The 26,266-nt window shown below is 46.0% G+C and overlaps 17 non-coding genes across 17 annotated transcripts; all 17 read left to right on the forward strand.

The window, feature by feature from the left end:
- The first annotated feature begins 2,228 nt into the window (after nucleotides 1-2,228).
- On the forward strand, nucleotides 2,229-2,301 carry trnav-aac (transfer RNA valine (anticodon AAC)). Its single transcript has one exon. It is a non-coding gene; the product is annotated as a tRNA-Val (tRNA).
- A 1,455-nt stretch (nucleotides 2,302-3,756) lies between these two features.
- Nucleotides 3,757-3,829, forward strand: trnar-acg (transfer RNA arginine (anticodon ACG)). Its single transcript has one exon. It is a non-coding gene; the product is annotated as a tRNA-Arg (tRNA).
- Nucleotides 3,830-4,736: 907 nt separating this feature from the next.
- trnav-aac (transfer RNA valine (anticodon AAC)) lies at nucleotides 4,737-4,809 on the forward strand. Its single transcript has one exon. It is a non-coding gene; the product is annotated as a tRNA-Val (tRNA).
- A 1,909-nt stretch (nucleotides 4,810-6,718) lies between these two features.
- On the forward strand, nucleotides 6,719-6,791 carry trnav-uac (transfer RNA valine (anticodon UAC)). The gene has a single exon. It is a non-coding gene; the product is annotated as a tRNA-Val (tRNA).
- Nucleotides 6,792-9,223: 2,432 nt separating this feature from the next.
- On the forward strand, nucleotides 9,224-9,296 carry trnav-aac (transfer RNA valine (anticodon AAC)). The gene has a single exon. It is a non-coding gene; the product is annotated as a tRNA-Val (tRNA).
- Nucleotides 9,297-10,751: 1,455 nt separating this feature from the next.
- trnar-acg (transfer RNA arginine (anticodon ACG)) lies at nucleotides 10,752-10,824 on the forward strand. The gene has a single exon. It is a non-coding gene; the product is annotated as a tRNA-Arg (tRNA).
- A 907-nt stretch (nucleotides 10,825-11,731) lies between these two features.
- On the forward strand, nucleotides 11,732-11,804 carry trnav-aac (transfer RNA valine (anticodon AAC)). Its single transcript has one exon. It is a non-coding gene; the product is annotated as a tRNA-Val (tRNA).
- A 1,455-nt stretch (nucleotides 11,805-13,259) lies between these two features.
- trnar-acg (transfer RNA arginine (anticodon ACG)) lies at nucleotides 13,260-13,332 on the forward strand. Its single transcript has one exon. It is a non-coding gene; the product is annotated as a tRNA-Arg (tRNA).
- A 907-nt stretch (nucleotides 13,333-14,239) lies between these two features.
- trnav-aac (transfer RNA valine (anticodon AAC)) lies at nucleotides 14,240-14,312 on the forward strand. Its single transcript has one exon. It is a non-coding gene; the product is annotated as a tRNA-Val (tRNA).
- Nucleotides 14,313-15,767: 1,455 nt separating this feature from the next.
- Nucleotides 15,768-15,840, forward strand: trnar-acg (transfer RNA arginine (anticodon ACG)). Its single transcript has one exon. It is a non-coding gene; the product is annotated as a tRNA-Arg (tRNA).
- Nucleotides 15,841-16,747: 907 nt separating this feature from the next.
- trnav-uac (transfer RNA valine (anticodon UAC)) lies at nucleotides 16,748-16,820 on the forward strand. The gene has a single exon. It is a non-coding gene; the product is annotated as a tRNA-Val (tRNA).
- Nucleotides 16,821-18,730: 1,910 nt separating this feature from the next.
- Nucleotides 18,731-18,803, forward strand: trnav-uac (transfer RNA valine (anticodon UAC)). Its single transcript has one exon. It is a non-coding gene; the product is annotated as a tRNA-Val (tRNA).
- Nucleotides 18,804-20,248: 1,445 nt separating this feature from the next.
- Nucleotides 20,249-20,321, forward strand: trnar-acg (transfer RNA arginine (anticodon ACG)). The gene has a single exon. It is a non-coding gene; the product is annotated as a tRNA-Arg (tRNA).
- Nucleotides 20,322-21,227: 906 nt separating this feature from the next.
- trnav-aac (transfer RNA valine (anticodon AAC)) lies at nucleotides 21,228-21,300 on the forward strand. Its single transcript has one exon. It is a non-coding gene; the product is annotated as a tRNA-Val (tRNA).
- A 1,455-nt stretch (nucleotides 21,301-22,755) lies between these two features.
- trnar-acg (transfer RNA arginine (anticodon ACG)) lies at nucleotides 22,756-22,828 on the forward strand. Its single transcript has one exon. It is a non-coding gene; the product is annotated as a tRNA-Arg (tRNA).
- A 2,356-nt stretch (nucleotides 22,829-25,184) lies between these two features.
- On the forward strand, nucleotides 25,185-25,257 carry trnar-acg (transfer RNA arginine (anticodon ACG)). The gene has a single exon. It is a non-coding gene; the product is annotated as a tRNA-Arg (tRNA).
- Nucleotides 25,258-26,163: 906 nt separating this feature from the next.
- trnav-uac (transfer RNA valine (anticodon UAC)) lies at nucleotides 26,164-26,236 on the forward strand. Its single transcript has one exon. It is a non-coding gene; the product is annotated as a tRNA-Val (tRNA).
- The last annotated feature ends 30 nt before the right edge of the window (nucleotides 26,237-26,266 follow it).

Here is a 26,266-nt window from a genome sequence, read left to right on the forward strand (position 1 = left end):
ACATCGGTTTTAAAGAAACGGCTGTCTTCTTGTAATAAGTGACATGGCCTCTCAGACGAACCATGAGAAGCTGCAGCAACACAGTGAGGTTGAACATTGCACAAGTCCATTGATTACTGCACCGCCAGCGGTTTCTGTAGTGTAGTGGTTAGCACATTCCCCTAACATGCGAAAGGTCCCCGGGGCCATACCGGGTAGAAACATCAAGTGCTTCTCATGTTGTGTGAGGAATGTTTGCACAAAGTACTTTTGTTCCCCCATCTCGTATGTTCGAGGATTATGAGGTTTAGTCTCTCATGAGCCACTGAAATAAATTCCACATTAAGTAACAAGCACTGAATTTTCGACAGGCAATGAGAAGAAAAGGACCTTCCTATTTTGGATATTCGGAGCTAGTTCATCCACAACAGAATTTCATGCATTTACAAATGCAGATAAACATACTTATTCACCATCTCAAACATGTCTAAATGAACGACAAATGCAACTTACTGCGGATGCTTCATTCTGAAACAAAAACAGAACATACTGGACAATCTCAGCAGGACTGACAGCCTCTGTGGAGCGAGATGGCAGCGGTCGTTCCGGGCCTGGGTGACTCTTTGTCAAAGCTGGAGAACTGGAAATGGGGTCAGATTCAGACTAATGTGGATGGGGCGGGGTTGGCGTGCCCTATTGGGCCTCGATAGAGTGGTCAGCAATAGGTGGAAAATGACGAAAATGTCTCGGACAGAAAGAAAAAGGGAATGTAAATGAGGCTAATCAAGGTGCTGATAGTGGCGCCTCAAGAGATCAGAATGTGTTAATCGCAGAAAGTAAGCAGTGTGTCAGCGAACAATTGGCGACAGGGATCAGATTGCTCAAGTAGGATGGTATGGGCTGGGGGAGGGGGGCAATGCTGAGGGTAAAAGATATCAATGCAAGGAATTAAAATAAGATGATGGATACAGATGGTGGAGGGGGAAGAAGCAGATGGTGGAGGGGGAAGAGAGGTTACACAGTCTGATGTTGTTGAACTGAATAAAATGAAACATACAGAGAGCTGCCTGAATCTACTGGAATAAGTCAATAGAAGTAAGTGAATATCCACACATAGACAAGCTTTTAGAAAATGTCTTGATTGTCTCGGGAACGTATTGGTTCCCTGCTGTGTGAGCTCAGCTTCTCAAAGGAAACCCAATGTGAATGAATCCCGCCGAATGCGCCACAGAGGCTCAACAAGGAATAGCAAAATGCATGCACCCGGCTGGGCCAGTGGCGCAAGGGATAACGCGTCTGCCTACGAATTAGGAGATTCCACGTTCAACTCCTGGCTGGCTCGGAATTCGAACTTTTGGCGTGCGCTTTAACTCACTGGGTGGGACAGCTGATTCTTGATGCAGAGCAAAGTGAGCAGAACGTCTTCAATTCTCGTATCGAAAGTTGATCCGACATCTGCGGAAGATACTGGAACAACTCAGCGAGTCAGGCGGGATTTGTCGACAGGACAACACAGCTCGTATTTCACCATCACTTTTCATTAAAACCGGGACGGGTTAGAAATGTCGGACGTTTTAACCAAGCCAAATCCCGGTGGGAGCAAACAGAATAACAGGAAAGCGCTCTGACAGGGTGCAAGTCAGGAGAGATTAAATGAGAAAAGTCCTAGGGTTCCCTGGCCACAGAGTGAGGTGAGCATCGAATGAGAGAATAATTACACCACAGTATGAGGCCATTCCAGCCGCTGTGTCTGTGCCAGCTCTCAGCAACTACCGCCCGGATACAAAGACGAAGTGGAAACAAGATTCAAACCCAAATCTGCGATGGTAGTACACACAGAATGGGGGCAGCATTTACAGTGTGAGACGGTTGCACACACTATGAGTGTGAAAGCTGTATTGAGCCCAGTGGAAAGATGCGCTGCTGTTCCTCGAGTGTTTGTTGAGCTTCTTTGGAACATTTCAGGAGGCCGAGGTCCGGAAGGTCAGCGTTAAGATGCAGCTCTCCAGTCAGTTCAATTCTCCACTTTGGCTCTGTAGATTAGATGGGTCACGTCCCTGTGAAGTTAACGCAGATCATGTTAAGTTCAATCTAATTTCTACATCTCGTGGTTTTATATGTTGAAACATCTGTTTTTGAAAGAAACAGCAGTCGACTTGTAATAAGTGGCCTAGCCTCTCAGCCTCACCATGCGAATCTGCAGCAACACAGTGAGGTTGCACATTGTACACGTCTGTTGTTTGCCAGCTGTTTCTGTAGTGTAGTGGTTATCACATTCGCCTAACACGCGAAAGGTCCCCGGTTCGAAACCGGGCAGAAACATCTCGTATTTCCAGTTTAGTCTGTTGCTGACTATTGCCGCAATCTCGTAACTGGTCTTCATCAACGAGAAATAGCAAAATGCATGCACCCGTCTGGTTGTGGTTATTTTCGAAAGCCCTGCCTTCTCAATTTAACTTCCACTTCAAGCAAAACATAACTTATCTTCAGGTCTGTAAAGTTCGATTCCTGATTGTTTTATAAGTTGAGACATCGGTTTTAAAGAAACGGCTGTCTTCTTGTAATAAGTGACATGGCCTCTCAGACGAACCATGAGAAGCTGCAGCAACACAGTGAGGTTGAACATTGCACAAGTCCATTGATTACTGCACCGCCAGCGGTTTCTGTAGTGTAGTGGTTAGCACATTCCCCTAACATGCGAAAGGTCCCCGGGGCCATACCGGGTAGAAACATCAAGTGCTTCTCATGTTGTGTGAGGAATGTTTGCACAAAGTACTTTTGTTCCCCCATCTCGTATGTTCGAGGATTATGAGGTTTAGTCTCTCATGAGCCACTGAAATAAATTCCACATTAAGTAACAAGCACTGAATTTTCGACAGGCAATGAGAAGAAAAGGACCTTCCTATTTTGGATATTCGGAGCTAGTTCATCCACAACAGAATTTCATGCATTTACAAATGCAGATAAACATACTTATTCACCATCTCAAACATGTCTAAATGAACGACAAATGCAACTTACTGCGGAAGCTTCATTCTGAAACAAAAACAGAACATACTGGACAATCTCAGCAGGACTGACAGCCTCTGTGGAGCGAGATGGCAGCGGTCGTTCCGGGCCTGGGTGACTCTTTGTCAAAGCTGGAGAACTGGAAATGGGGTCAGTTTCAGACTAATGTGGATGGGGCGGGGTTGGCGTGCCCTATTGGGCCTCGATAGAGTGGTCAGCAATAGGTGGAAAATGACGAAAATGTCTCGGACAGAAAGAAAAAGGGAATGTAAATGAGGCTAATCAAGGTGCTGATAGTGGCGCCTCAAGAGATCAGAATGTGTTAATCGCAGAAAGTAAGCAGTGTGTCAGCGAACAATTGGCGACAGGGATCAGATTGCTCAAGTAGGATGGTATGGGCTGGGGGAGGGGGGCAATGCTGAGGGTAAAACATATCAATGCAAGGAATTAAAATAAGATGATGGATACAGATGGTGGAGGGGGAAGAAGCAGATGGTGGAGGGGGAAGAGAGGTTACACAGTCTGATGTTGTTGAACTGAATAAAATGAAACATACAGAGAGCTGCCTGAATCTACTGGAATAAGTCAATAGAAGTAAGTGAATATCCACACATAGACAAGCTTTTAGAAAATGTCTTGATTGTCTCGGGAACGTATTGGTTCCCTGCTGTGTGAGCTCAGCTTCTCAAAGGAAACCCAATGTGAATGAATCCCGCCGAATGCGCCACAGAGGCTCAACAAGGAATAGCAAAATGCATTCACCCGGCTGGGCCAGTGGCGCAATGGATAACGCGTCTGACTACGAATCAGGAGATTCCAGGTTCGACTCCTGGCTGGCTCGAAATTCGAACTTTTGGCGTGCGCTTTAACTCACTGGGTGGGACAGCTGATTCTTGATGCAGAGCAAAGTGAGCAGAACGTCTTCAATTCTCGTATCGAAAGTTGATCCGACATCTGCGGAAGATACTGGAACAACTCAGCGAGTCAGGCGGCATTTGTCGACAGGACAACACAGCTCGTCTTTCACCATCACTTTTCATTAAAACCGGGACGGGTTAGAAATGTCGGACGTTTTAACCAAGTCAAATCCCGGTGGGAGCAAACAGAATAACAGGAAAGCGCTCTGACAGGGTGCAAGTCAGGAGAGATTAAATGAGAAAAGGCCTAGGGTTCCCTGGCCACAGAGTGAGGTGAGCATCGAATGAGAGAATAATTACACCACAGTATGAGGCCATTCCAGCCGCTGTGTCTGGGCCAGCTCTCAGCAACTACCGCCCGGATACAAAGACGAAGTGGAAACAAGATTCAAACCCAAATCTGCGATGGTAGTACACACAGAATGGGGGCAGCATTTACAGTGTGAGACGGTTGCACACACTATGAGTGTGAAAGCTGTATTGAGCCCAGTGGAAAGATGCGCTGCTGTTCCTCGAGTGTTTGTTGAGCTTCTTTGGAACATTTCAGGAGGCCGAGGTCCGGGAGGTCAGCGTTAAGATGCAGCTCTCCAGTCAGTTCAATTCTCCACTTTGGCTCTGTGGATTAGTTGGGTCACGTCCCTGTGAAGTTAACGCAGATCATGTTAAGTTCGATCTAATTTCTACATCTCGTGGTTTTATATGTTGAAACATCTGTTTTTGAAAGAAACAGCAGTCGTCTTGTAATAAGTGGCCTAGCCTCTCAGCCTCACCATGCGAATCTGCAGCAACACAGTGAGGTTGCACATTGTACACGTCCGTTGATTGCCAGCTGTTTCTGTAGTGTAGTGGTTATCACATTCGCCTAACACGCGAAAGGTCCCCGGTTCGAAACCGGGCAGAAACATCTCGAACTTCCAGTTTAGTCTGTTGCTGACTATTGCCGCAATCTCGTAACTGGTCTTCATCAACGAGGAATAGCAAAATGCATGCACCCGTCTGGTTGTGGTTATTTACGAAAGCCCTGCATTCTCAATTTAACTTCCACTTCAAGCAAAACATAACTTATCTTCAGGTCTGTAAAGTTCGATTCCTGATTGTTTTATAAGTTGAGACATCGGTTTTAAAGAAACGGCTGTCTTCTTGTAATAAGTGACATGGCCTCTCAGACGAACCATGAGAAGCTGCAGCAACACAGTGAGGTTGAACATTGCACAAGTCCAATGATTACTGCACCGCCAGCGGTTTCTGTAGTGTAGTGGTTAGCACATTCCCCTAACATGCGAAAGGTCCCCGGGGCCATACCAGGTAGAAACATCAAGTGCTTCTCATGTTGTGTGAGGAATGTTTGCACAAAGTACTTTTGTTCCCCCATCTCGTATGTTCGAGGTTTATGAGGTTTAGACTCTCATGAGCCACTAAAATAAATTCCACATTAAGTCACAAGCACTGAATTTTCGACAGGCAATGAGAAGAAAAGGACCTTCTTATTTTGGATATGCGGAGCTAGTTCATCCACAACAGAATTTCATGCATTTACTAATGCAGATACACCTACTTATTCACCATCTCAAACATGTCTAAATGAACGACAAATGTAACTTACTGCGGATGCTTCATTCTGAAACAAAAACAGAACATACTGGACAATCTCAGCAGGACTGACGGCCTCTGTGGAGCGAGATGGCAGCGGTCGTTCCGGGCCTGGGTGACTCTTTGTCAAAGCTGGAGAACTGGAAATGGGGTCAGATTCAAACAAATGTGGATGGGGCGGGGTTGGCGTGCCCTATTGGGCCTCGATAGAGTGGTCAGCAATAGGTGGAAAATGACGAAAATGTCTCGGACAGAAAGAAAAAGGGAATGTAAATGAGGCTAATCAAGGCTAAGAAAGTTGCTGATAGTGGCGCCTCAAGAGATCAGAATGTGTTAATAGCAGAACAAAGAAAACAGTGTGTCAGCGAACAATTGGCGACAGGGTTGCTCAAGTAGGATGGTATGGGCTGGGGGGAGGGGCGCAATGCTGAGGGTAAAACATACCAATGGAAGGAATGAAAATAACTTGATGGAAATAAACAGATGGTGGAGGGAGAAGAGAGATTACACAGTCTGATGTTGTTGAACTGAATAAAATGAAATATACAGAGGGCTGCCTGAATCAACTGGAATTAGTCAATAGAGGTAAGTGAATGTCATACCCCTAGACCAACGAGCCCCGGGAAAGTAACAGAAGCACGCTGTTATTGCCATCGAAAGTCGATCTAACATCTGCGGAAAATACTGGAACAACTCAGCGAGTCAGGCGGAATTTGTCGACAGGACAACAAAGCTTGTCTTTCACCATCACCTTTCATTAAAACCGGGACGGGTTAGAAATGTCGGACGTTTTAACCAAGTCAAATCCTGGTGGGAGCAAACAGAACAACAGGAAAGCGCTCTGACAGGGTGCAAGTCAGGAGAGATTAAATGAGAAAAGGCCTAGGGTTCCCTGGCCACAGAGTGAGGTGAGCATCGAATGAGAGAATAATTACACCACAGTATGAGGCCATTCCAGCCGCTGTGTCTGTGCCAGCTCTCAACAACTACCGCCCGGATACAAAGAAGAAGTGGAAACAAGATTCAAACCCAAATCTGCGATGGAAGGACACACAGAATGGGGGCAGCATTTACAGTGTGAGACTGTTGCACACACTATGAGTGTGAAAGCTGTAAGAAACAGCAGTCGTCTTGTAATAAGTGGCCTAGCCTCTCAGCCTCACCATGCGAATCTGCAGCAAACAGTGAGGTTTCACATTGTACACGTCCGCTGATTGCCAGCTGTTTCTGTAGTGTAGTGGTTATCACATTCGCCTTACACGCGAAAAGTCCCCGGTTCGAAACCGGGCAGAAACATCTCGTATTTCCAGTTTAGTCTGTTGCTGACTATTGCCGCAATCTCGTAACTGGTCTTCATCAACGAGAAATAGCAAAATGCATGCACCCGTCTGGTTGTGGTTATTTACGAAAGCCCTGCCTTCTCAATTTAACTTCCACTTCAAGCAAAACATAACTTATCTTCGTCTGTAAAGTTCGATTCCTGATTGTTTTATAAGTTGAGACATCGGTTTTAAAGAAACGGCTGTCTTCTTGTAATAAGTGACATGGCCTCTCAGATGAACCATGAGAATCTGCAGCAACACAGTGAGGTTGAACATTGCACAAGTCCATTGATTACTGCACCGCCAGCGGTTTCTGTAGTGTAGTGGTTAGCACATTCCCCTAACATGCGAAAGGTCCCCGGGGCCATACCGGGTAGAAACATCAAGTGCTTCTCATGTTGTGTGAGGAATGTTTGCACAAAGTACTTGTGTTCCCCATCTCGTATGTTCGAGGATTATGAGGATTAGTCTCTCATGAGCCACTAAAATAAATTCCACATTAAGTCACAAGCACTGAATTTTCGACAGGCAATGAGAAGAAAAGGACCTTCTTATCTTGGATATTCGGAGCGAGTTCATCCACAACAGAATTTCATGCATTTACAAATGCAGATAAACATACTTATTCACCATCTCAAACATGTCTAAATGAACGACAAATGCAACTTACTGCGGATGCTTCATTCTGAAACAAAAACGGAACATACTGGACAATCTCAGCAGGACTGACAGCCTCTGTGGAGCGAGATGGCAGCGGTCGTTCCGGGCCTGGGTGACTCTTTGTCAAAGCTGGAGAACTGGAAATGGGGTCAGATTCAGACTAATGTGGATGGGGCGGGGTTGGCGTGCCCTATTGGGCCTCGATAGAGTGGTCAGCAATAGGTGGAAAATGACGAAAATGTCTCGGACAGAAAGAAAAAGGGAATGTAAATGAGGCTAATCAAGGTGCTGATAGTGGCGCCTCAAGAGATCAGAATGTGTTAATCGCAGAAAGTAAGCAGTGTGTCAGCGAACAATTGGCGACAGGGATCAGATTGCTCAAGTAGGATGGTATGGGCTGGGGGAGGGGGGCAATGCTGAGGGTAAAACATATCAATGCAAGGAATTAAAATAAGATGATGGATACAGATGGTGGAGGGGGAAGAAGCAGATGGTGGAGGGGGAAGAGAGGTTACACAGTCTGATGTTGTTGAACTGAATAAAATGAAACATACAGAGAGCTGCCTGAATCTACTGGAATAAGTCAATAGAAGTAAGTGAATATCCACACATAGACAAGCTTTTAGAAAATGTCTTGATTGTCTCGGGAACGTATTGGTTCCCTGCTGTGTGAGCTCAGCTTCTCAAAGGAAACCCAATGTGAATGAATCCCGCCGAATGCGCCACAGAGGCTCAACAAGGAATAGCAAAATGCATGCACCCGGCTGGGCCAGTGGCGCAAGGGATAACGCGTCTGCCTACGAATTAGGAGATTCCACGTTCAACTCCTGGCTGGCTCGGAATTCGAACTTTTGGCGTGCGCTTTAACTCACTGGGTGGGACAGCTGATTCTTGATGCAGAGCAAAGTGAGCAGAACGTCTTCAATTCTCGTATCGAAAGTTGATCCGACATCTGCGGAAGATACTGGAACAACTCAGCGAGTCAGGCGGGATTTGTCGACAGGACAACACAGCTCGTATTTCACCATCACTTTTCATTAAAACCGGGACGGGTTAGAAATGTCGGACGTTTTAACCAAGCCAAATCCCGGTGGGAGCAAACAGAATAACAGGAAAGCGCTCTGACAGGGTGCAAGTCAGGAGAGATTAAATGAGAAAAGTCCTAGGGTTCCCTGGCCACAGAGTGAGGTGAGCATCGAATGAGAGAATAATTACACCACAGTATGAGGCCATTCCAGCCGCTGTGTCTGTGCCAGCTCTCAGCAACTACCGCCCGGATACAAAGACGAAGTGGAAACAAGATTCAAACCCAAATCTGCGATGGTAGTACACACAGAATGGGGGCAGCATTTACAGTGTGAGACGGTTGCACACACTATGAGTGTGAAAGCTGTATTGAGCCCAGTGGAAAGATGCGCTGCTGTTCCTCGAGTGTTTGTTGAGCTTCTTTGGAACATTTCAGGAGGCCGAGGTCCGGAAGGTCAGCGTTAAGATGCAGCTCTCCAGTCAGTTCAATTCTCCACTTTGGCTCTGTAGATTAGATGGGTCACGTCCCTGTGAAGTTAACGCAGATCATGTTAAGTTCAATCTAATTTCTACATCTCGTGGTTTTATATGTTGAAACATCTGTTTTTGAAAGAAACAGCAGTCGACTTGTAATAAGTGGCCTAGCCTCTCAGCCTCACCATGCGAATCTGCAGCAACACAGTGAGGTTGCACATTGTACACGTCCGTTGATTGCCAGCTGTTTCTGTAGTGTAGTGGTTATCACATTCGCCTAACACGCGAAAGGTCCCCGGTTCGAAACCGGGCAGAAACATCTCGTATTTCCAGGTTAGTCTGTTGCTGACTATTGCCGCAATCTCGTAACTGGTCTTCATCAACGAGAAATAGCAAAATACATGCACCCGTCTGGTTGTGGTTATTTTCGAAAGCCCTGCCTTCTCAATTTAACTTCCACTTCAAGCAAAACATAACTTATCTTCAGGTCTGTAAAGTTCGATTCCTGATTGTTTTATAAGTTGAGACATCGGTTTTAAAGAAACGGCTGTCTTCTTGTAATAAGTGACATGGCCTCTCAGACGAACCATGAGAAGCTGCAGCAACACAGTGAGGTTGAACATTGCACAAGTCCATTGATTACTGCACCGCCAGCGGTTTCTGTAGTGTAGTGGTTAGCACATTCCCCTAACATGCGAAAGGTCCCCGGGGCCATACCGGGTAGAAACATCAAGTGCTTCTCATGTTGTGTGAGGAATGTTTGCACAAAGTACTTTTGTTCCCCCATCTCGTATGTTCGAGGATTATGAGGTTTAGTCTCTCATGAGCCACTGAAATAAATTCCACATTAAGTAACAAGCACTGAATTTTCGACAGGCAATGAGAAGAAAAGGACCTTCCTATTTTGGATATTCGGAGCTAGTTCATCCACAACAGAATTTCATGCATTTACAAATGCAGATAAACATACTTATTCACCATCTCAAACATGTCTAAATGAACGACAAATGCAACTTACTGCGGATGCTTCATTCTGAAACAAAAACAGAACATACTGGACAATCTCAGCAGGACTGACAGCCTCTGTGGAGCGAGATGGCAGCGGTCGTTCCGGGCCTGGGTGACTCTTTGTCAAAGCTGGAGAACTGGAAATGGGGTCAGATTCAGACTAATGTGGATGGGGCGGGGTTGGCGTGCCCTATTGGGCCTCGATAGAGTGGTCAGCAATAGGTGGAAAATGACGAAAATGTCTCGGACAGAAAGAAAAAGGGAATGTAAATGAGGCTAATCAAGGTGCTGATAGTGGCGCCTCAAGAGATCAGAATGTGTTAATCGCAGAAAGTAAGCAGTGTGTCAGCGAACAATTGGCGACAGGGATCAGATTGCTCAAGTAGGATGGTATGGGCTGGGGGAGGGGGGCAATGCTGAGGGTAAAACATATCAATGCAAGGAATTAAAATAAGATGATGGATACAGATGGTGGAGGGGGAAGAAGCAGATGGTGGAGGGGGAAGAGAGGTTACACAGTCTGATGTTGTTGAACTGAATAAAATGAAACATACAGAGAGCTGCCTGAATCTACTGGAATAAGTCAATAGAAGTAAGTGAATATCCACACATAGACAAGCTTTTAGAAAATGTCTTGATTGTCTCGGGAACGTATTGGTTCCCTGCTGTGTGAGCTCAGCTTCTCAAAGGAAACCCAATGTGAATGAATCCCGCCGAATGCGCCACAGAGGCTCAACAAGGAATAGCAAAATGCATTCACCCGGCTGGGCCAGTGGCGCAATGGATAACGCGTCTGACTACGAATCAGGAGATTCCAGGTTCGACTCCTGGCTGGCTCGAAATTCGAACTTTTGGCGTGCGCTTTAACTCACTGGGTGGGACAGCTGATTCTTGATGCAGAGCAAAGTGAGCAGAACGTCTTCAATTCTCGTATCGAAAGTTGATCCGACATCTGCGGAAGATACTGGAACAACTCAGCGAGTCAGGCGGCATTTGTCGACAGGACAACACAGCTCGTCTTTCACCATCACTTTTCATTAAAACCGGGACGGGTTAGAAATGTCGGACGTTTTAACCAAGTCAAATCCCGGTGGGAGCAAACAGAATAACAGGAAAGCGCTCTGACAGGGTGCAAGTCAGGAGAGATTAAATGAGAAAAGGCCTAGGGTTCCCTGGCCACAGAGTGAGGTGAGCATCGAATGAGAGAATAATTACACCACAGTATGAGGCCATTCCAGCCGCTGTGTCTGTGCCAGCTCTCAGCAACTACCGCCCGGATACAAAGACGAAATGGAAACAAGACTCAAACCCAAATCTGCGATGGTAGTACACACAGAATGGGGGCAGCATTTACAGTGTGAGACGGTTGCACACACTATGAGTGTGAAAGCTGTATTGAGCCCAGTGGAAAGATGCGCTGCTGTTCCTCGAGTGTTTGTTGAGCTTCTTTGGAACATTTCAGGAGGCCGAGGTCCGGAAGGTCAGCGTTAAGATGCAGCTCTCCAGTCAGTTCAATTCTCCACTTTGGCTCTGTAGATTAGATGGGTCACGTCCCTGTGAAGTTAACGCAGATCATGTTAAGTTCAATCTAATTTCTACATCTCGTGGTTTTATATGTTGAAACATCTGTTTTTGAAAGAAACAGCAGTCGACTTGTAATAAGTGGCCTAGCCTCTCAGCCTCACCATGCGAATCTGCAGCAACACAGTGAGGTTGCACATTGTACACGTCCGTTGATTGCCAGCTGTTTCTGTAGTGTAGTGGTTATCACATTCGCCTAACACGCGAAAGGTCCCCGGTTCGAAACCGGGCAGAAACATCTCGTATTTCCAGTTTAGTCTGTTGCTGACTATTGCCGCAATCTCGTAACTGGTCTTCATCAACGAGAAATAGCAAAATGCATGCACCCGTCTGGTTGTGGTTATTTTCGAAAGCCCTGCCTTCTCAATTTAACTTCCACTTCAAGCAAAACATAACTTATCTTCAGGTCTGTAAAGTTCGATTCCTGATTGTTTTATAAGTTGAGACATCGGTTTTAAAGAAACGTCTGTCTTCTTGTAATAAGTGACATGGCCTCTCAGACGAACCATGAGAAGCTGCAGCAACACAGTGAGGTTGAACATTGCACAAGTCCATTGATTACTGCACCGCCAGCGGTTTCTGTAGTGTAGTGGTTAGCACATTCCCCTAACATGCGAAAGGTCCCCGGGGCCATACCGGGTAGAAACATCAAGTGCTTCTCATGTTGTGTGAGGAATGTTTGCACAAAGTACTTTTGTTCCCCCATCTCGTATGTTCGAGGATTATGAGGTTTAGTCTCTCATGAGCCACTGAAATAAATTCCACATTAAGTAACAAGCACTGAATTTTCGACAGGCAATGAGAAGAAAAGGACCTTCCTATTTTGGATATTCGGAGCTAGTTCATCCACAACAGAATTTCATGCATTTACAAATGCAGATAAACATACTTATTCACCATCTCAAACATGTCTAAATGAACGACAAATGCAACTTACTGCGGATGCTTCATTCTGAAACAAAAACAGAACATACTGGACAATCTCAGCAGGACTGACAGCCTCTGTGGAGCGAGATGGCAGCGGTCGTTCCGGGCCTGGGTGACTCTTTGTCAAAGCTGGAGAACTGGAAATGGGGTCAGATTCAGACTAATGTGGATGGGGCGGGGTTGGCGTGCCCTATTGGGCCTCGATAGAGTGGTCAGCAATAGGTGGAAAATGACGAAAATGTCTCGGACAGAAAGAAAAAGGGAATGTAAATGAGGCTAATCAAGGTGCTGATAGTGGCGCCTCAAGAGATCAGAATGTGTTAATCGCAGAAAGTAAGCAGTGTGTCAGCGAACAATTGGCGACAGGGATCAGATTGCTCAAGTAGGATGGTATGGGCTGGGGGAGGGGGGCAATGCTGAGGGTAAAACATATCAATGCAAGGAATTAAAATAAGATGATGGATACAGATGGTGGAGGGGGAAGAAGCAGATGGTGGAGGGGGAAGAGAGGTTACACAGTCTGATGTTGTTGAACTGAATAAAATGAAACATACAGAGAGCTGCCTGAATCTACTGGAATAAGTCAATAGAAGTAAGTGAATATCCACACATAGACAAGCTTTTAGAAAATGTCTTGATTGTCTCGGGAACGTATTGGTTCCCTGCTGTGTGAGCTCAGCTTCTCAAAGGAAACCCAATGTGAATGAATCCCGCCGAATGCGCCACAGAGGCTCAACAAGGAATAGCAAAATGCATTCACCCGGCTGGGCCAGTGGCGCAATGGATAACGCGTCTGACTACGAATCAGGAGATTCCAGGTTCGACTCCTGGCTAGCTCGAAATTCGAACTTTTGGCGTGCGCTTTAACTCACTGGGTGGGACAGCTGATTCTTGATGCAGAGCAAAGTGAGCAGAACGTCTTCAATTCTCGTATCGAAAGTTGATCCGACATCTGCGGAAGATACTGGAACAACTCAGCGAGTCAGGCGGCATTTGTCGACAGGACAACACAGCTCGTCTTTCACCATCACTTTTCATTAAAACCGGGACGGGTTAGAAATGTCGGACGTTTTAACCAAGTCAAATCCCGGTGGGAGCAAACAGAATAACAGGAAAGCGCTCTGACAGGGTGCAAGTCAGGAGAGATTAAATGAGAAAAGGCCTAGGGTTCCCTGGCCACAGAGTGAGGTGAGCATCGAATGAGAGAATAATTACACCACAGTATGAGGCCATTCCAGCCGCTGTGTCTGTGCCAGCTCTCAGCAACTACCGCCCGGATACAAAGACGAAATGGAAACAAGACTCAAACCCAAATCTGCGATGGTAGTACACACAGAATGGGGGCAGCATTTACAGTGTGAGACGGTTGCACACACTATGAGTGTGAAAGCTGTATTGAGCCCAGTGGAAAGATGCGCTGCTGTTCCTCGAGTGTTTGTTGAGCTTCTTTGGAACATTTCAGGAGGCCGAGGTCCGGAAGGTCAGCGTTAAGATGCAGCTCTCCAGTCAGTTCAATTCTCCACTTTGGCTCTGTAGATTAGATGGGTCACGTCCCTGTGAAGTTAACGCAGATCATGTTAAGTTCAATCTAATTTCTACATCTCGTGGTTTTATATGTTGAAACATCTGTTTTTGAAAGAAACAGCAGTCGACTTGTAATAAGTGGCCTAGCCTCTCAGCCTCACCATGCGAATCTGCAGCAACACAGTGAGGTTGCACATTGTACACGTCCGTTGATTGCCAGCTGTTTCTGTAGTGTAGTGGTTATCACATTCGCCTAACACGCGAAAGGTCCCCGGTTCGAAACCGGGCAGAAACATCTCGTATTTCCAGTTTAGTCTGTTGCTGACTATTGCCGCAATCTCGTAACTGGTCTTCATCAACGAGAAATAGCAAAATGCATGCACCCGTCTGGTTGTGGTTATTTTCGAAAGCCCTGCCTTCTCAATTTAACTTCCACTTCAAGCAAAACATAACTTATCTTCAGGTCTGTAAAGTTCGATTCCTGATTGTTTTATAAGTTGAGACATCGGTTTTAAAGAAACGGCTGTCTTCTTGTAATAAGTGACATGGCCTCTCAGACGAACCATGAGAAGCTGCAGCAACACAGTGAGGTTGAACATTGCACAAGTCCATTGATTACTGCACCGCCAGCGGTTTCTGTAGTGTAGTGGTTAGCACATTCCCCTAACATGCGAAAGGTCCCCGGGGCCATACCGGGTAGAAACATCAAGTGCTTCTCATGTTGTGTGAGGAATGTTTGCACAAAGTACTTTTGTTCCCCCATCTCGTATGTTCGAGGATTATGAGGTTTAGTCTCTCATGAGCCACTGAAATAAATTCCACATTAAGTAACAAGCACTGAATTTTCGACAGGCAATGAGAAGAAAAGGACCTTCCTATTTTGGATATTCGGAGCTAGTTCATCCACAACAGAATTTCATGCATTTACAAATGCAGATAAACATACTTATTCACCATCTCAAACATGTCTAAATGAACGACAAATGCAACTTACTGCGGAAGCTTCATTCTGAAACAAAAACAGAACATACTGGACAATCTCAGCAGGACTGACAGCCTCTGTGGAGCGAGATGGCAGCGGTCGGTCCGGGTCTGGGTGACTCTTTGTCAAAGCTGGAGAACTGGAAATGGGGTCAGATTCAGACTAATGTGGATGGGGCGGGGTTGGCGTGCCCTATTGGGCCTCGATAGAGTGGTCAGCAATAGGTGGAAAATGACGAAAATGTCTCGGACAGAAAGAAAAAGGGAATGTAAATGAGGCTAATCAAGGTGCTGATAGTGGCGCCTCAAGAGATCAGAATGTGTTAATCGCAGAAAGTAAGCAGTGTGTCAGCGAACAATTGGCGACAGGGATCAGATTGCTCAAGTAGGATGGTATGGGCTTGGGGAGGGGGGCAATGCTGAGGGTAAAACATATCAATGCAAGGAATTAAAATAAGATGATGGATACAGATGGTGGAGGGGGAAGAAGCAGATGGTGGAGGGGGAAGAGAGGTTACACAGTCTGATGTTGTTGAACTGAATAAAATGAAACATACAGAGAGCTGCCTGAATCTACTGGAATAAGTCAATAGAAGTAAGTGAATATCCACACATAGACAAGCTTTTAGAAAATGTCTTGATTGTCTCGGGAACGTATTGGTTCCCTGCCGTGTGAGCTCAACTTCTCAAAGGAAACCCAATGTGAATGAATCCCGCCGAATGCGCCACAGAGGCTCAACAAGGAATAGCAAAACGCATTCACCCGGCTGGGCCAGTGGCGCAATGGATAACGCGTTTGACTACGAATCAGGAGATTCCAGGTTCGACTCCTGGCTGGCTCGGAATTCGAACTTTTGGCGTGCGCTTTAACTCACTGGGTGGGACAGCTGATTCTTGATGCAGAGCAAAGTGAGCAGAACGTCTTCAATTCTCGTATCGAAAGTTGATCCGACATCTGCGGAAGATACTGGAACAACTCAGCGAGTCAGGCGGGATTTGTCGACAGGACAACACAGCTCGTCTTTCACCATCACTTTTCATTAAAACCGGGACGGGTTAGAAATGTCGGACGTTTTAACCAAGTCAAATCCCGGTGGGAGCAAACAGAATAACAGGAAAGCGCTCTGACAGGGTGCAAGTCAGGAGAGATTAGATGAGACAAGGATTAGGGTTCCCTGGCCACAGAGTGAGGTGGGCATCGAATGAGAGAATAATTACACCACAGTATGAGGCCATTCCAGCCGTTGTGTCTGTGCCAGCTCTCAGCAACTACCGCCCGGATACAAAGACGAAGTGGAAACAAGATTCAAACCCAAATCTGCGATGGTAGTACACACAGAATGGGGGCAGCATTTACAGTGTGAGACGGTTGCACACACTATGAGTGTGAAAGCTGTATTGAGCCCAGTGGAAAGATGCGCTGCTGTTCCTCGAGTGTTTGTTGAGCTTCTTTGGAACATTTCAGGAGGCCGAGGTCCGGGAGGTCAGCGTTAAGATGCAGCTCTCCAGTCAGTTCAATTCTCCACTTTGGCTCTGTGGATTAGTTGGGTCACGTCCCTGTGAAGTTAACGCAGATCATGTTAAGTTCGATCTAATTTCTACATCTCGTGGTTTTATATGTTGAAACATCTGTTTTTGAAAGAAACAGCAGTCGTCTTGTAATAAGTGGCCTAGCCTCTCAGCCTCACCATGCGAATCTGCAGCAACACAGTGAGGTTGCACATTGTACACGTCCGTTGATTGCCAGCTGTTTCTGTAGTGTAGTGGTTATCACATTCGACTTACACGCGATAGGTCCCCGGTTCGAAACCGGGCAGAAACATCTCGAACTTCCAGTTTAGTCTGTTGCTGACTATTGCCGCAATCTCGTAACTGGTCTTCATCAACGAGGAATAGCAAAATGCATGCACCCGTCTGGTTGTGGTTATTTACGAAAGCCCTGCATTCTCAATTTAACTTCCACTTCAAGCAAAACATAACTTATCTTCAGGTCTGTAAAGTTCGATTCCTGATTGTTTTATAAGTTGAGACATCGGTTTTAAAGAAACGGCTGTCTTCTTGTAATAAGTGACATGGCCTCTCAGACGAACCATGAGAAGCTGCAGCAACACAGTGAGGTTGAACATTGCACAAGTCCAATGATTACTGCACCGCCAGCGGTTTCTGTAGTGTAGTGGTTAGCACATTCCCCTAACATGCGAAAGGTCCTCGGGGCCATACCAGGTAGAAACATCAAGTGCTTCTCATGTTGTGTGAGGAATGTTTGCACAAAGTACTTTTGTTCCCCCATCTCGTATGTTCGAGGATTATGAGGTTTAGACTCTCATGAGCCACTAAAATAAATTCCACATTAAGTCACAAGCACTGAATTTTCGACAGGCAATGAGAAGAAAAGGACCTTCTTATTTTGGATATGCGGAGCTAGTTCATCCACAACAGAATTTCATCCATTTACTAATGCAGATACACCTACTTATTCACCATCTCAAACATGTCTAAATGAACGACAAATGCAACTTACTGCGGATGCTTCATTCTGAAACAAAAACAGAACATACTGGACAATCTCAGCAGGACTGACGGCCTCTGTGGAGCGAGATGGCAGCGGTCGTTCCGGGCCTGGGTGACTCTTTGTCAAAGCTGGAGAACTGGAAATGGGGTCAGATTCAGACAAATGTGGATGGGGCGGGGTTGGCGTGCCCTATTGGGCCTCGATAGAGTGGTCAGCAATAGGTGGAAAATGACGAAAATGTCTCGGACAGAAAGAAAAAGGGAATGTAAATGAGGCTAATCAAGGCTAAGAAAGTTGCTGATAGTGGCGCCTCAAGAGATCAGAATGTGTTAATAGCAGAACAAAGAAAACAGTGTGTCAGCGAACAATTGGCGACAGGGTTGCTCAAGTAGGATGGTATGGGCTGGGGGGAGGGGCGCAATGCTGAGGGTAAAACATACCAATGGAAGGAATGAAAATAACTTGATGGAAATAAACAGATGGTGGAGGGAGAAGAGAGATTACACAGTCTGATGTTGTTGAACTGAATACAATGAAATATACAGAGGGCTGCCTGAATCAACTGGAATTAGTCAATAGAGGTAAGTGAATGTCATACCCCTAGACCAACGAGCCCCGGGAAAGTAACAGAAGCACGCTGTTATTGCCATCGAAAGTCGATCTAACATCTGCGGAAAATACTGGAACAACTCAGCGAGTCAGGCGGAATTTGTCGACAGGACAACAAAGCTTGTCTTTCACCATCACCTTTCATTAAAACCGGGACGGGTTAGAAATGTCGGACGTTTTAACCAAGTCAAATCCTGGTGGGAGCAAACAGAACAACAGGAAAGCGCTCTGACAGGGTGCAAGTCAGGAGAGATTAAATGAGAAAAGGCCTAGGGTTCCCTGGCCACAGAGTGAGGTGAGCATCGAATGAGAGAATAATTACACCACAGTATGAGGCCATTCCAGCCGCTGTGTCTGTGCCAGCTCTCAACAACTACCGCCCGGATACAAAGAAGAAGTGGAAACAAGATTCAAACCCAAATCTGCGATGGAAGGACACACAGAATGGGGGCAGCATTTACAGTGTGAGACTGTTGCACACACTATGAGTGTGAAAGCTGTAAGAAACAGCAGTCGTCTTGTAATAAGTGGCCTAGCCTCTCAGCCTCACCATGCGAATCTGCAGCAACACAGTGAGGTTTCACATTGTACACGTCCGCCGATTGCCAGCTGTTTCTGTAGTGTAGTGGTTATCACATTCGCCTTACACGCGAAAGGTCCCCGGTTCGAAACCGGGCAGAAACATCTCGTATTTCCAGTTTAGTCTATTGCCGCAATCTCGTAACTGGTCTTCATCAACGAGGAATAGCAAAATGCATGCACCCGTCTGGTTGTGGTTATTTACGAAAGCCCTGCATTCTCAATTTAACTTCCACTTCAAGCAAAACATAACTTATCTTCAGGTCTGTAAAGTTCGATTCCTGATTGTTTTATAAGTTGAGACATCGGTTTTAAAGAAACGGCTGTCTTCTTGTAATAAGTGACATGGCCTCTCAGGCGAACCATGAGAAGCTGCAGCAACACAGTGAGGTTGAACATTGCACAAGTCCAATGATTACTGCACCGCCAGCGGTTTCTGTAGTGTAGTGGTTAGCACATTCCCCTAACATGCGAAAGGTCCCCGGGGCCATACCGGGTAGAAACATCAAGTGCTTCTCATGTTGTGTGAGGAATGTTTGCACATAGTCCTTTTGTTCCCCCATCTCGTATGTTCGAGGATTATGAGGTTTAGACTCTCATGAGCCACTAAAATAAATTCCACATTAAGTCACAAGCACTGAATTTTCGACAGGCAATGAGAAGAAAAGGACCTTCCTATTTTGGATATTCGGACCTAGTTCATCCACAACAGAATTTCATGCATTTACAAATGCAGATAAACATACTTATTCACCATCTCAAACATGTCTAAATGAACGACAAATGCAACTTACTGCGGATGCTTCATTCTGAAACAAAAACAGAACATACTGGACAATCTCAGCAGGACTGACAGCCTCTGTGGAGCGAGATGGCAGCGGTCGTTCCGGGCCTGGGTGACTCTTTGTCAAAGCTGGAGAACTGGAAATGGGGTCAGATTCAGACTAATGTGGATGGGGCGGGGTTGGCGTGCCCTATTGGGCCTCGATAGAGTGGTCAGCAATAGGTGGAAAATGACGAAAATGTCTCGGACAGAAAGAAAAAGGGAATGTAAATGAGGCTAATCAAGGTGCTGATAGTGGCGCCTCAAGAGATCAGAATGTGTTAATCGCAGAAAGTAAGCAGTGTGTCAGCGAACAATTGGCGACAGGGATCAGATTGCTCAAGTAGGATGGTATGGGCTGGGGGAGGGGGGCAATGCTGAGGGTAAAACATATCAATGCAAGGAATTAAAATAAGATGATGGATACAGATGGTGGAGGGGGAAGAAGCAGATGGTGGAGGGGGAAGAGAGGTTACACAGTCTGATGTTGTTGAACTGAATAAAATGAAACATACAGAGAGCTGCCTGAATCTACTGGAATAAGTCAATAGAAGTAAGTGAATATCCACACATAGACAAGCTTTTAGAAAATGTCTTGATTGTCTCGGGAACGTATTGGTTCCCTGCTGTGTGAGCTCAGCTTCTCAAAGGAAACCCAATGTGAATGAATCCCGCCGAATGCGCCACAGAGGCTCAACAAGGAATAGCAAAATGCATTCACCCGGCTGGGCCAGTGGCGCAATGGATAACGCGTCTGACTACGAATCAGGAGATTCCAGGTTCGACTCCTGGCTGGCTCGAAATTCGAATTTTGGCGTGCGCTTTAACTCACTGGGTGGGACAGCTGATTCTTGATGCAGAGCAAAGTGAGCAGAACGTCTTCAATTCTCGTATCGAAAGTTGATCCGACATCTGCGGAAGATACTGGAACAACTCAGCGAGTCAGGCGGCATTTGTCGACAGGACAACAAAGCACGTCTTTCACCATCACCTTTCATTAAAACCGGGGCGGGTTAGAAATGTCGGACGTTTTAACCAAGTCAAATCCCGGTGGGAGCAAACAGAATAACAGGAAAGCGCTCTGACAGGGTGCAAGTCAGGAGAGATTAAATGAGAAAAGGCCTAGGGTTCCCTGGCCACAGAGTGAGGTGAGCATCGAATGAGAGAATAATTACACCACAGTATGAGGCCATTCCAGCCGCTGTGTCTGTGCCAGCTCTCAGCAACTACCGCCCGGATACAAAGACGAAGTGGAAACAAGATTCAAACCCAAATCTGCGATGGTAGTACACACAGAATGGGGGCAGCATTTACAGTGTGAGACGGTTGCACACACTATGAGTGTGAAAGCTGTATTGAGCCCAGTGGAAAGATGCGCTGCTGTTCCTCGAGTGTTTGTTGAGCTTCTTTGGAACATTTCAGGAGGCCGAGGTCCGGAAGGTCAGCGTTAAGATGCAGCTCTCCAGTCAGTTCAATTCTCCACTTTGGCTCTGTAGATTAGATGGGTCACGTCCCTGTGAAGTTAACGCAGATCATGTTAAGTTCGATCTAATTTCTACATCTCGTGGTTTTATATGTTGAAACATCTGTTTTTGAAAGAAACAGCAGTCGACTTGTAATAAGTGGCCTAGCCTCTCAGCCTCACCATGCGAATCTGCAGCAACACAGTGAGGTTGCACATTGTACACGTCCGTTGATTGCCAGCTGTTTCTGTAGTGTAGTGGTTATCACATTCGCCTAACACGCGAAAGGTCCCCGGTTCGAAACCGGGCAGAAACATCTCGTATTTCCAGTTTAGTCTGTTGCTGACTATTGCCGCAATCTCGTAACTGGTCTTCATCAACGAGAAATAGCAAAATGCATGCACCCGTCTGGTTGTGGTTATTTTCGAAAGCCCTGCCTTCTCAATTTAACTTCCACTTCAAGCAAAACATAACTTATCTTCAGTTCTGTAAAGTTCGATTCCTGATTGTTTTATAAGTTGAGACATCGGTTTTAAAGAAACGGCTGTCTTCTTGTAATAAGTGACATGGCCTCTCAGACGAACCATGAGAAGCTGCAGCAACACAGTGAGGTTGAACATTGCACAAGTCCATTGATTACTGCACCGCCAGCGGTTTCTGTAGTGTAGTGGTTAGCACATTCCCCTAACATGCGAAAGGTCCCCGGGGCCATACCGGGTAGAAACATCAAGTGCTTCTCATGTTGTGTGAGGAATGTTTGCACAAAGTACTTTTGTTCCCCCATCTCGTATGTTCGAGGATTATGAGGTTTAGTCTCTCATGAGCCACTGAAATAAATTCCACATTAAGTAACAAGCACTGAATTTTCGACAGGCAATGAGAAGAAAAGGACCTTCCTATTTTGGATATTCGGAGCTAGTTCATCCACAACAGAATTTCATGCATTTACAAATGCAGATAAACATACTTATTCACCATCTCAAACATGTCTAAATGAACGACAAATGCAACTTACTGCGGATGCTTCATTCTGAAACAAAAACAGAACATACTGGACAATCTCAGCAGGACTGACAGCCTCTGTGGAGCGAGATGGCAGCGGTCGTTCCGGGCCTGGGTGACTCTTTGTCAAAGCTGGAGAACTGGAAATGGGGTCAGATTCAGACTAATGTGGATGGGGCGGGGTTGGCGTGCCCTATTGGGCCTCGATAGAGTGGTCAGCAATAGGTGGAAAATGACGAAAATGTCTCGGACAGAAAGAAAAAGGGAATGTAAATGAGGCTAATCAAGGTGCTGATAGTGGCGCCTCAAGAGATCAGAATGTGTTAATCGCAGAAAGTAAGCAGTGTGTCAGCGAACAATTGGCGACAGGGATCAGATTGCTCAAGTAGGATGGTATGGGCTGGGGGAGGGGGGCAATGCTGAGGGTAAAACATATCAATGCAAGGAATTAAAATAAGATGATGGATACAGATGGTGGAGGGGGAAGAAGCAGATGGTGGAGGGGGAAGAGAGGTTACACAGTCTGATGTTGTTGAACTGAATAAAATGAAACATACAGAGAGCTGCCTGAATCTACTGGAATAAGTCAATAGAAGTAAGTGAATATCCACACATAGACAAGCTTTTAGAAAATGTCTTGATTGTCTCGGGAACGTATTGGTTCCCTGCTGTGTGAGCTCAGCTTCTCAAAGGAAACCCAATGTGAATGAATCCCGCCGAATGCGCCACAGAGGCTCAACAAGGAATAGCAAAATGCATTCACCCGGCTGGGCCAGTGGCGCAATGGATAACGCGTCTGACTACGAATCAGGAGATTCCAGGTTCGACTCCTGGCTGGCTCGAAATTCGAACTTTTGGCGTGCGCTTTAACTCACTGGGTGGGACAGCTGATTCTTGATGCAGAGCAAAGTGAGCAGAACGTCTTCAATTCTCGTATCGAAAGTTGATCCGACATCTGCGGAAGATACTGGAACAACGCAGCGAGTCAGGCGGCCTTTGTCGACAGGACAACACAGCTCGTCTTTCACCATCACTTTTCATTAAAACCGGGACGGGTTAGAAATGTCGGACGTTTTAACCAAGTCAAATCCCGGTGGGAGCAAACAGAATAACAGGAAAGCGCTCTGACAGGGTGCAAGTCAGGAGAGATTAAATGAGAAAAGGCCTAGGGTTCCCTGGCCACAGAGTGAGGTGAGCATCGAATGAGAGAATAATTACACCACAGTATGAGGCCATTCCAGCCGCTGTGTCTGTGCCAGCTCTCAGCAACTACCGCCCGGATACAAAGACGAAGTGGAAACAAGATTCAAACCCAAATCTGCGATGGTAGTACACACAGAATGGGGGCAGCATTTACAGTGTGAGACGGTTGCACATACTATGAGTGTGAAAGCTGTATTGAGCCCAGTGGAAAGATGCGCTGCTGTTCCTCGAGTGTTTGTTGAGCTTCTTTGGAACATTTCAGGAGGCCGAGGTCCGGAAGGTCAGCGTTAAGATGCAGCTCTCCAGTCAGTTCAATTCTCCACTTTGGCTCTGTAGATTAGATGGGTCACGTCCCTGTGAAGTTAACGCAGATCATGTTAAGTTCGATCTAATTTCTACATCTCGTGGTTTTATATGTTGAAACATCTGTTTTTGAAAGAAACAGCAGTCGACTTGTAATAAGTGGCCTAGCCTCTCAGCCTCACCATGCGAATCTGCAGCAACACAGTGAGGTTGCACATTGTACACGTCCGTTGATTGCCAGCTGTTTCTGTAGTGTAGTGGTTATCACATTCGCCGCAATCTCGTAACTGGTCTTCATCAACGAGAAATAGCAAAATGCATGCACCCGTCTGGTTGTGGTTATTTTCGAAAGCCCTGCCTTCTCAATTTAACTTCCACTTCAAGCAAAGCATAACTTATCTTCAGTTCTGTAAAGTTCGATTCCTGATTGTTTTATAAGTTGAGACATCGGTTTTAAAGAAACGGCTGTCTTCTTGTAATAAGTGACATGGCCTCTCAGACGAACCATGAGAATCTGCAGCAACTCAGTGAGGTTGAACATTGCACAAGTCCAATGATTACTGCACCGCCAGCGGTTTCTGTAGTGTAGTGGTTAGCACATTCCCCTAACATGCGAAAGGTCCCCGGGGCCATACCAGGTAGAAACATCAAGTGCTTCTCATGTTGTGTGAGGAATGTTTGCACAAAGTACTTTTGTTCCCCCATCTCGTATGTTCGAGGATTATGCGGATTAGTCTCTCATGAGCCACTAAACTAAATTCCACATTAAGTCACAAGCACTGAATTTTCGACAGGCAATGAGAAGAAAAGGACCTTCTTATTTTGGATATTCGGAGCTAGTTCATCCACAACAGAATTTCATGCATTTACAAATGCAGATAAACATACTTATTCACCATCTCAAACATGTCTAAATGAACGACAAATGCAACTTACTGCGGATGCTTCATTCTGAAACAAAAACAGAACATACTGGACAATCTCAGCAGGACTGACAGCCTCTGTGGAGCGAGATGGCAGCGGTCGTTCCGGGCCTGGGTGACTCTTTGTCAAAGCTGGAGAACTGGAAATGGGGTCAGATTCAGACTAATGTGGATGGGGCGGGGTTGGCGTGCCCTATTGGGCCTCGATAGAGTGGTCAGCAATAGGTGGAAAATGACGAAAATGTCTCGGACAGAAAGAAAAAGGGAATGTAAATGAGGCTAATCAAGGTGCTGATAGTGGCGCCTCAAGAGATCAGAATGTGTTAATCGCAGAAAGTAAGCAGTGTGTCAGCGAACAATTGGCGACAGGGATCAGATTGCTCAAGTAGGATGGTATGGGCTGGGGGAGGGGGGCAATGCTGAGGGTAAAACATATCAATGCAAGGAATTAAAATAAGATGATGGATACAGATGGTGGAGGGAGAAGAAGCAGATGGTGGAGGGGGAAGAGAGGTTACACAGTCTGATGTTGTTGAACTGAATAAAATGTAACATACAGAGAGCTGCCTGAATCTACTGGAATAAGTCAATAGAAGTAAGTGAATATCCACACATAGACAAGCTTTTAGAAAATGTCTTGATTGTCTCGGGAACGTATTGGTTCCCTGCTGTGTGAGCTCAGCTTCTCAAAGGAAACCCAATGTGAATGAATCCCGCCGAATGCGCCACAGAGGCTCAACAAGGAATAGCAAAATGCATTCACCCGGCTGGGCCAGTGGCGCAATGGATAACGCGTCTGACTACGAATCAGGAGATTCCAGGTTCGACTCCTGGCTGGCTCGAAATTCGAATTTTGGCGTGCGCTTTAACTCACTGGGTGGGACAGCTGATTCTTGATGCAGAGCAAAGTGAGCAGAACGTCTTCAATTCTCGTATCGAAAGTTGATCCGACATCTGCGGAAGATACTGGAACAACTCAGCGAGTCAGGCGGGATTTGTCGACAGGACAACACAGCTCGTCTTTCACCATCACTTTTCATTAAAACCGGGACGGGTTAGAAATGTCGGACGTTTTAACCAAGTCAAATCCCGGTGGGAGCAAACAGAATAACAGGAAAGCGCTCTGACAGGGTGCAAGTCAGGAGAGATTAAATGAGAAAAGGCCTAGGGTTCCCTGGCCACAGAGTGAGGTGAGCATCGAATGAGAGAATAATTACACCACAGTATGAGGCCATTCCAGCCGCTGTGTCTGTGCCAGCTCTCAGCAACTACCGCCCGGATACAAAGACGAAGTGGAAACAAGATTCAAACCCAAATCTGCGATGGTAGTACACACAGAATGGGGGCAGCATTTACAGTGTGAGACGGTTGCACACACTATGAGTGTGAAAGCTGTATTGAGCCCAGTGGAAAGATGCGCTGCTGTTCCTCGAGTGTTTGTTGAGCTTCTTTGGAACATTTCAGGAGGCCGAGGTCCGGGAGGTCAGCGTTAAGATGCAGCTCTCCAGTCAGTTCAATTCTCCACTTTGGCTCTGTGGATTAGTTGGGTCACGTCCCTGTGAAGTTAACGCAGATCATGTTAAGTTCGATCTAATTTCTACATCTCGTGGTTTTATATGTTGAAACATCTGTTTTTGAAAGAAACAGCAGTCGTCTTGTAATAAGTGGCCTAGCCTCTCAACCTCACCATGCGAATCTGCAGCAACACAGTGAGGTTGCACATTGTACACGTCCGTTGATTGCCAGCTGTTTCTGTAGTGTAGTGGTTATCACATTCGCCTTACACGCGAAAGGTCCCCGGTTCGAAACCGGGCAGAAACATCTCGAACTTCCAGTTTAGTCTGTTGCTGA

The sequence above is a fragment of the Scyliorhinus torazame genome, chromosome 5 (assembly GCF_047496885.1).
Source record: "Scyliorhinus torazame isolate Kashiwa2021f chromosome 5, sScyTor2.1, whole genome shotgun sequence".
NCBI classification, from domain to species: domain Eukaryota; kingdom Metazoa; phylum Chordata; class Chondrichthyes; order Carcharhiniformes; family Scyliorhinidae; genus Scyliorhinus; species Scyliorhinus torazame.